This window comes from Phoca vitulina, unplaced genomic scaffold, assembly GCF_004348235.1.
Source record: "Phoca vitulina isolate PV1807 unplaced genomic scaffold, GSC_HSeal_1.0 scaffold23, whole genome shotgun sequence".
In the NCBI taxonomy this organism is placed as follows: Eukaryota; Metazoa; Chordata; class Mammalia; order Carnivora; family Phocidae; genus Phoca; species Phoca vitulina.
The window spans coordinates 27778220-27786003 of record NW_022589726.1 but is presented as its reverse complement, the minus strand read 5'-3'; positions in this window follow the sequence as shown (position 1 = coordinate 27786003).

Here is a 7784-nt window from a genome sequence, read left to right as displayed (position 1 = left end):
CTTGAGTTATTGGTCCAGGGATGAGCATGTGACCCAAGCTAGGCCACTCAGAGTATAGTCTAAAATTTTCACTGCCAGCAGGCGCCTGGGTGGCTCAGTTGGTTAAGCGTCTGCCTTTGGCTCAGGTCTTGATCCCAGGGTCCTATGATTGAGCCCCGCATCTGGCTCCCTGCTCAGTGGGAACTCTCCTCCTCCCTCTCCCTTTGCCCCTCTCCCTGCTCATGCTCACTCTCTCTCTCTCAAATAAATAAATAAAATCCTTAAGAAAAAAACATAAAAACATAAAATTTTCACTATCATTGTCAGGAAAGACATTCTTTCCCTCCCGTTGTTATTAAAAGTACACAAATAATGTAAACTTAGTTAAGGCTGCTAGATGTGATCTCTTCACCAAGCTGGAAAGAAAGCAGTGCCCTGATGATACTGCTTGAATGTCTAGAGCCAGCCCTGCCTAAAGCCTGACCACTTCTTTAGCTTTTCACTACATAAACCAATAAATTTCCACTTTTCCTTAAGCTAGCTTAAGTTGGACTTCTGTCTAATTGTACAATAACTACATAGTAATTATAAAATTTATAGTCCTACCAATCTCTCACCTCACTGTCTCCAATACGCTTCACCGCTTGAATATAGGTGTGAAAAGATATAAGTGGTTATCAGGGTTTAGGAAGGAGGAAGATTTTGCCAAGAAAGTACAATAAGAAAAAGGTACAAGAGGATCAGCATAAACCACATGGCCAACTCTCTTTCTTTTAATCTATATGCCTGCAGTGAGGATTACAACTGGATGACCCATATATTCAAGGTTAAGTCCCCAATGATAAAAATCTAATCTGGTCACCCCACCCGACCCCCCTATCTCCAACACCATTCTCACTGGCCAAGGCAAGGAGATTCCTGGCAATACTACATCCAATGCAATCGAGGCTGCTTCTGGAGAGACATGCTACTGATATAAAGGAAGGAAGAACAGAAGGGGGAACCAAAAGAGGTGGGATAGAGAATATAAAATAACTCTAAAAAATTTGAACAGGTCAACCTTTTGTGTTTTCAGATATACCAGAAGTAACAGTCAGCAATTGTTGGAATCAAGACAAAGCGTGAAGGTTAGTCTCACCAAGTGCCTACTCTTCAGAACTTCTTATCAGAGGGCAGAGGAAAGTGCCATCCGTCCATGAATCATCCTTACTTGTGCCTGGCAGTAAACTTCTAATAATTTATAGACCCCATCTGGATGCAACTTAAAAGACTAATTACCAGTGATCCCAACTAATACCTAGTAAGATTAATGGATGAGGGTCTTAAAAATGGGGCCAACAGGAGCCCCACACTCAGCATGACTACAAACAGACAAACAGTTTTCCTGTGATATAAGCAGATGGTATTTAGAGCTTCTAATGTGATACAAGTGAAAGGCAGTCCTCTTGTTGAGTAAATTATTTAAACTTCACTTCAAGATCAATAATTTAATTTAAAATGTCACTTGTATCTTTGCATTATCACCTCTACCTTTTGAAACGAAGAACATAAAGAAGTTTTGAAAGGAGGAAAGGCCATCTGGCCCACCCTAGTTACTACTCATGGTTAATTATCATTAATATTAATAATTTTACATAAAAGCAACACAAACCTTGAGGCTTGAAGTCCTTCAGCAGACATTATAGGTCAGGTAAGTCTTGCCCAGCCACAAAGCCGGGGAAGTAATTAGCTAGTAAATCCCACTGAAAAAAAGTATTTAACCAAAATAGAAGTTGAGCTTCTATACAGTACGTAATGACCTTTTCCTGAAAGACCATATATCTCCTAGTCCCATTTTCATACCAGATCCAATTCCCATCGCCCTTTGAAGTCAAAGTCACCTTTGTACACAGAAGGTGCAGATAAAAACTTGGAAGCAAACGGAGAAGAGAGTTCTAGTTTTATCCTAGCTAGCCTGGTGGGCCATCATTCTTCCTTGAAAAGCACATCGATGGTCATTTTAAAATCATAAATAATTTGTCTTATTAATGCCTGTCTTTAAAATTAGGCTTTGCCTTAGTATATCTGCTTTGATTATTTTCAAAATATCTCTCGTAGATAACAGCAGAAATTTCATGCCATCTCACATTGAAGATCAGAGAATTTCTGTGACTTGACCCATTGTACTATTAGTAATCAGGGTTTACATAATCTTCGTGCATTATTCCAACCCCTGAATCAACTATTCTCAAACTCTTTTGTTTCCTATGTACTTTTTTCCATTTTTTTATTTTATTATGTTATGTTAATCACCATACATTACATCATTAGTTTCTTTTTTTTTTTTTAGTTTTTTTTTTTAAAGATTTTATTTATTTATTTGAGAGAGAGAGAGAGCGCAAGAGGGGGTAGGGTTAGAGGGAGAAGCAGACTCCCCGCCGAGCAGGGAGCCCGATGTGGGACTCGATTCCGGGACTCTGGGATCATGACCTGAGCCGAAGGCAGTCGCTTAACCAACTGAGCCACCCAGGCGCCCTACATCATTAGTTTCTGATGTAGTGTTTCCTATGTACTTTTTTTTCTTTTTAATTCACAATATCCATGTCTTTATAGCTAGTATTCCACCAATGGTAGACATACAAAAATTCTAAAATGTATCACACTGGTAATATTCTTGCAAAATAATTTAGAGCACAGAATGAGAACGAGACAATTTCTTCATCTATAAACTGGGAAAAATAATCTTATGAGCTAATATAGAGAAAGCACCTGGCCCAATGCATGACACAATGTTTCCCAAATAGTAATAATTACCGCTAACATAGTTTTAGCTCTTTCCCCTCTTCCTTTGGTCCACTTTTCCATTATTTCCTCTCACTGATTTGAGATGGTTTGGTCTTACATATCTCCCAGCAACCCAGAGAATTATTATCCCGTAAGTATTATTTACTTTCTCCTTTTCTTTTTAACAAGGTCCCACAAAGCCTTTCTTTAGACCCAACTCTTACTAATTATTGTCCAGTCTCTTCTGTTCCTAAATAACCTCCAAAGGTCTTTTGCAATTCTATTCTCGAAGAACATCTGCCCTGCATCACTGTCACGACACACCTGCCTTTTCGCTGCACCCCCTGGGAAGACCCAGGGCCTCCTCCCCACCTGTATGAGCTACAGCATTTACTAACTGCACTCGCACTTGTTCCTCTCTTAACTCAATAATCTACACACTTGCAGTCAGGTGGAGATTCATCTCCCACGAGTGGATTTTCCACCCTTCCCACCGCAGCGCTGCTCCCGCCAGTGCCCTTCTGGCCTCCACTACTTTCGTGCTGTTTAAAACGGAAAAGGAAGGGGTGCAGGATCGCTGAATCAAAAGGAGGCAGCATCTAAGCCCAGTTCTGATTACAAGTGTCAGGTTCTTTCTGAAATATTTCTGGGGAGTGAGAGAACAAGCAGATTTATAGGGTACATACTTCACTGGTTTTTATTTTGGTGGTGCGTGTAGATGAGAAAAGATTAAAAGCCCAAACAAATGTCTAAATCACTGTGTACACTATTGCAGTACATCTCCCAGCCCCAGGCACCACGGACAGCCCCCTATGAGGGAGAATAGTCCCTGGAAATATAAGGGAAAAAGGTCCCAAAGAATTAGGGGGAAGTTCCAAATTGTCAAAACTGTATTTCATGAGAAACAGTGATTCCATTTTTAATATGAGTTTTCTTTGAAGTTTTAAGTACCCAAAACTAATTCAAAGGTTTGAGTATGGCGTGATTCAAGGTATGATTTATACCGACGTGGAAGGACCTGGGGTGTTATTTCTTCCAGAAGTACGAGTCTAGAGGAAGAACAGTATGGTGATTAGAGAACAGAGTTTTGAAAATCATGGTTCTGAATTCAAATCCCAGATGGAGCACTTTCTAACCAAGGGAAATCAGACAAGCTCCTTAATCTCTCCAACCCCTCAGCATCCTCTATGAAATGGGGGAATTAACACTTTGCCCTTAGACGTAAATAGTGCAAGGTATATAGTGCAATTTGCTGTCATTAAACTAGTTGATAGCAACTACTATGTAAAATTCACTCTGCAGAGGAAAATGGTGGTCATAAGCACCTACAATTATAGCTAGCATTCCGCTACTAACTATGCTTACATAATGGAGTTTCTATTTCACTGAGAGTCACAGTGGGGGTAGAGGAGCCCTCCCCAACTTTTCAAATGACACCAAACAAGGAGTAGCTACTTTTCCCACCTGAAATCGAGTCTCCCTTCTATATCTACATCTGAATCAGTCCCCCCCCCCCCACCCTTGGCATCCAACACCTCACCACTTTTCTCTCCTTCCCAGCTGGTGAGGTTCCTGCCTTTGACACTGGTTTCTATTTCAGGGCTGAACCAGCGCCCACCATATGCCTCCCCCTCTCCTATACAAAAGAATCCAGCAGTCAGTTGCAAAGGAAAGCTGTTTATTTCCAGGGGCTTGGGGGATGGTGTAATAATAAGGGTCAGATTACATGTGTGATCAATTTTGGCCTTTTGCACGTCAATTAACATATCGCACTTGGATGTTTTATTGATGGCAAAATCCTATAGTGGGATGTTATTATGCTCATATTTTAATGTCTTAGGGGTCAGCATCTTGCACACAGATATCCACTGGCATATATTCAAATGCAGAATTGCAAGCTTTATCATTTTAAATGATTTAAGCCAATGAAAGGACACTCCATTTGTTTGCTCAATAGTCAATTGAAATGGAAACGGTTAGCTGAGTGCATCTCCCTTGAAAGTCTCTTCCCCTCTAGTGCCAATTACAGAATATGAAAGGTGCACTCCGCACAGCTTGCTCAGGATAATAAATCACTAAATTGGAAGCTTCAGTTACCTTGCTGATTTTGATAAGAAAATTAATAGAATTAGCAGCTTATCTGCCCTGCCAGGAGATTCACATTATGAAAAGAAAAGGAAAGAGAAAAGAATGAAAAAGAAAAGAGAGAGGAAGAAATCTGTTTCCATGGCTCAGGCTGCCTGGTGACAGACAGTTTGGATAGTTTCCTTTGGCCCCCTGTGGTGATACAGCTCTGCAGAAAACAATGCAAGAAGCACTATCAATTATTGTCTACTTGTTCTGCTTTCATGCGTAATTAAAGCTGGACAAAGCAGGCGCTGGATCAGACATTAAATCAGGCTGCATCCAGGAGAGTCCAGCAGCGGTCCTACGACTGATAAACAAAAATTCTCAACAGCCCAAAACTGAAAAGTGGTGAGATTGAGATTATTTTCCAAAAGAGGATTTACAGTCTTGCATTTTCTTGGCGAGGGGATGGCTCCTCTTCTTTTTTGTCTAGGGAAGGGTAATTGCAATAAAAATGCTGCTCTCAAACCCAAATGAAAAGGCAAGAGTCGTTTGTTTAAAAAAAAAAAAAAAAATCCTTAGTAGCCTTCCCCCTGCTCCTTTTTTCTCAAATATATATGAAAATCTGTAATTATTTCTTTGAAAAACATTTTTCAACAGCTGTAAATGATAATGAGCCAATCACTGTGTGTTCCTTTTTTTCTCCAGCAGCTGCAGAACTCCCCATTCAAAGCAATTAATTGATATTTGCAAAGTGCTTTGAAATTGAGAAGTGGAGCCTCCTAAGTGCTAAATAGTGTTCTTATTGCTGCTGCATTAGGAATTAGGAAAACCAGCCCTTCTTCAGACAAGCCCCAAAAGAACAGCGTAATTCCAAGTGTCTAAAACAATCATCCAAAACTCCAAGGCACCCAAAAAAAGATTCAGAGTAGCAGACCTTTTTAAGAAACATCAGAGGGTAATTGCTAAAGATAACTTCACTGGAAATTATATTTCGAGTGCTGAGCAGAGTAAAGCTTTAGCTGTCTGCTACATTTATCATTTCCACACCTTTTATACCAGTGTGCCAGCTTGCACCACACTTGTTCCTAAAACGCACTTCTCAAGCAATATACATTTGAGAAGATAGTGCTTGTTTGTACAATATGTCCAAATTAAGATTTTCATAGATCATCAGGCCAACTTCGAGAAGATTTGTCATTGTATTACTGGGGGTGGAAAAATCACTCTACTAAACCGAAAGATACTCTAGATTATCTCAAACGGTTCTTATTTCCGGGCAATATACAGATTCTGGAAATGCTCAAGCATTAGATATTGCTGTGGTTTCCAGCAGACTTCACTGTTTTCATTCAATGCTTCAATTTTTTAAAAAATCTTTACTGGTACAGACACCTCTGTTATCTACATCGTCAACAGTGTTGGGCATAAGAAGGGCTGGTCCATCGACAGTATATGTTTCAAAGCACAAAGTAAAAGAGAATCTTTATAGAGATATCTCACAGAGATAGCTACAATTGAAATATTATTTCTTGGGGCAATAACTCTACAGATGGAGTCATAAACCTGCTGGCATCCATTGCTGTTAAAAAGAGCTATGGGTAGCAAAATTCTGTCCCAATCACTGACCAAGCACATGGATAGGTTTTCTCTTCCCTGATCCTGAAAAGCAGCAGTTTGTTTAAAAGTCCTATGTTGCTAAGCAATTCATTTTTGACCATCCCACGCCATTTCTTTACTGAGAAATGAAGAACATTACAGATGGTTAGCACCATCCAACAATGCTCACACACACACATTTTGAAACCAAAGATAGATATTTATGAGTCAAACAATGAAATTAGTGAGCATGTATACATAACATCTCTGCAGGGGAAAAAAAAAAATCACAGAATACAACATGATGGCCGTATATAAGGCAATCTGTTAATTTTGATGCCATTAAAACAAAAATTGCAATCCATGCAGTTTGTTTTTAAAAGCTGTATCCAAGGGTCGCCTGGATGGCTCAGTCGTTAAGCGTCTGCCTTCGGCTCAGGTCATGATCCCAGGGTCCTGGGATTGAGTCCCGCATCGGGCTCCCTGCTCAGCGGGAAGCCTGCTTCTCCCTCTCCCACTCCCCCCTGCCTGAGTTCCCTCTCTCACTGTGTCTCTCTCTGTCAAATAAATGAAACCTTTAAAAAAAAAAAAAAAGCTGTACCCAAGCTTGGCACTCTTAATTATAAGAAGCATAACTGTTTTTCAAAATAGATGGCTTCAATAAAGATTTTGAACACTAGGGAATTCGAGGCTTAAAAAAAAAACAATTTTCCTATTTTCAATTTAATTGTCCAAACAACACTACAAAGTTTTATAAATTTAAAGCAAGAACCGGTGGGCTCCTTTTTCCTGTCATCCTGGCTGTCCCAAGTCTGGCAAACAGGGCCACACTTAATCTCTAATAGTGCAAGAGTTGCCAAAAAAGGCCAATGAATGGCCCTTCGGAACCATGCACAGGTTAAAGCAGAAAAAAGAAGGGAAATAGTATTAGAGTTCCTCCCATTCCGAATTACTCAAAAATCCTAAAGTAGCTCCCCCGAACAAGAGCTCTGTTTCTGATCATATGCTTAGAATATTTATGTCCTTTCTCCTAACATACTTTATACCGGTGTCTCTCCTACAGGCCAGTGGTTTTATTTAAAATGCTGAACCGAAACAATGTTGGCAGCGCCCTCGTCTATGGAGCCACGGGACAGAAAAGAGAATTACCTAACCAACTTTTCCTCCAACAGAATCTAGGTCTTAGTTTAAGATGATGGAGCTATGTTTTAGTTTAAGATCACATAATCATGTAACCAAAAAAAAATGGGATTTGAGAAAGAAAATAGGAAACTAATTTTGATACAAAATTAATTTGGGGCCAGGCACTTTACAGTGATAATCTGATTTAATCCTCACAATACTACAAGAAAGGTATCAACGCCCATGTTTCAAAA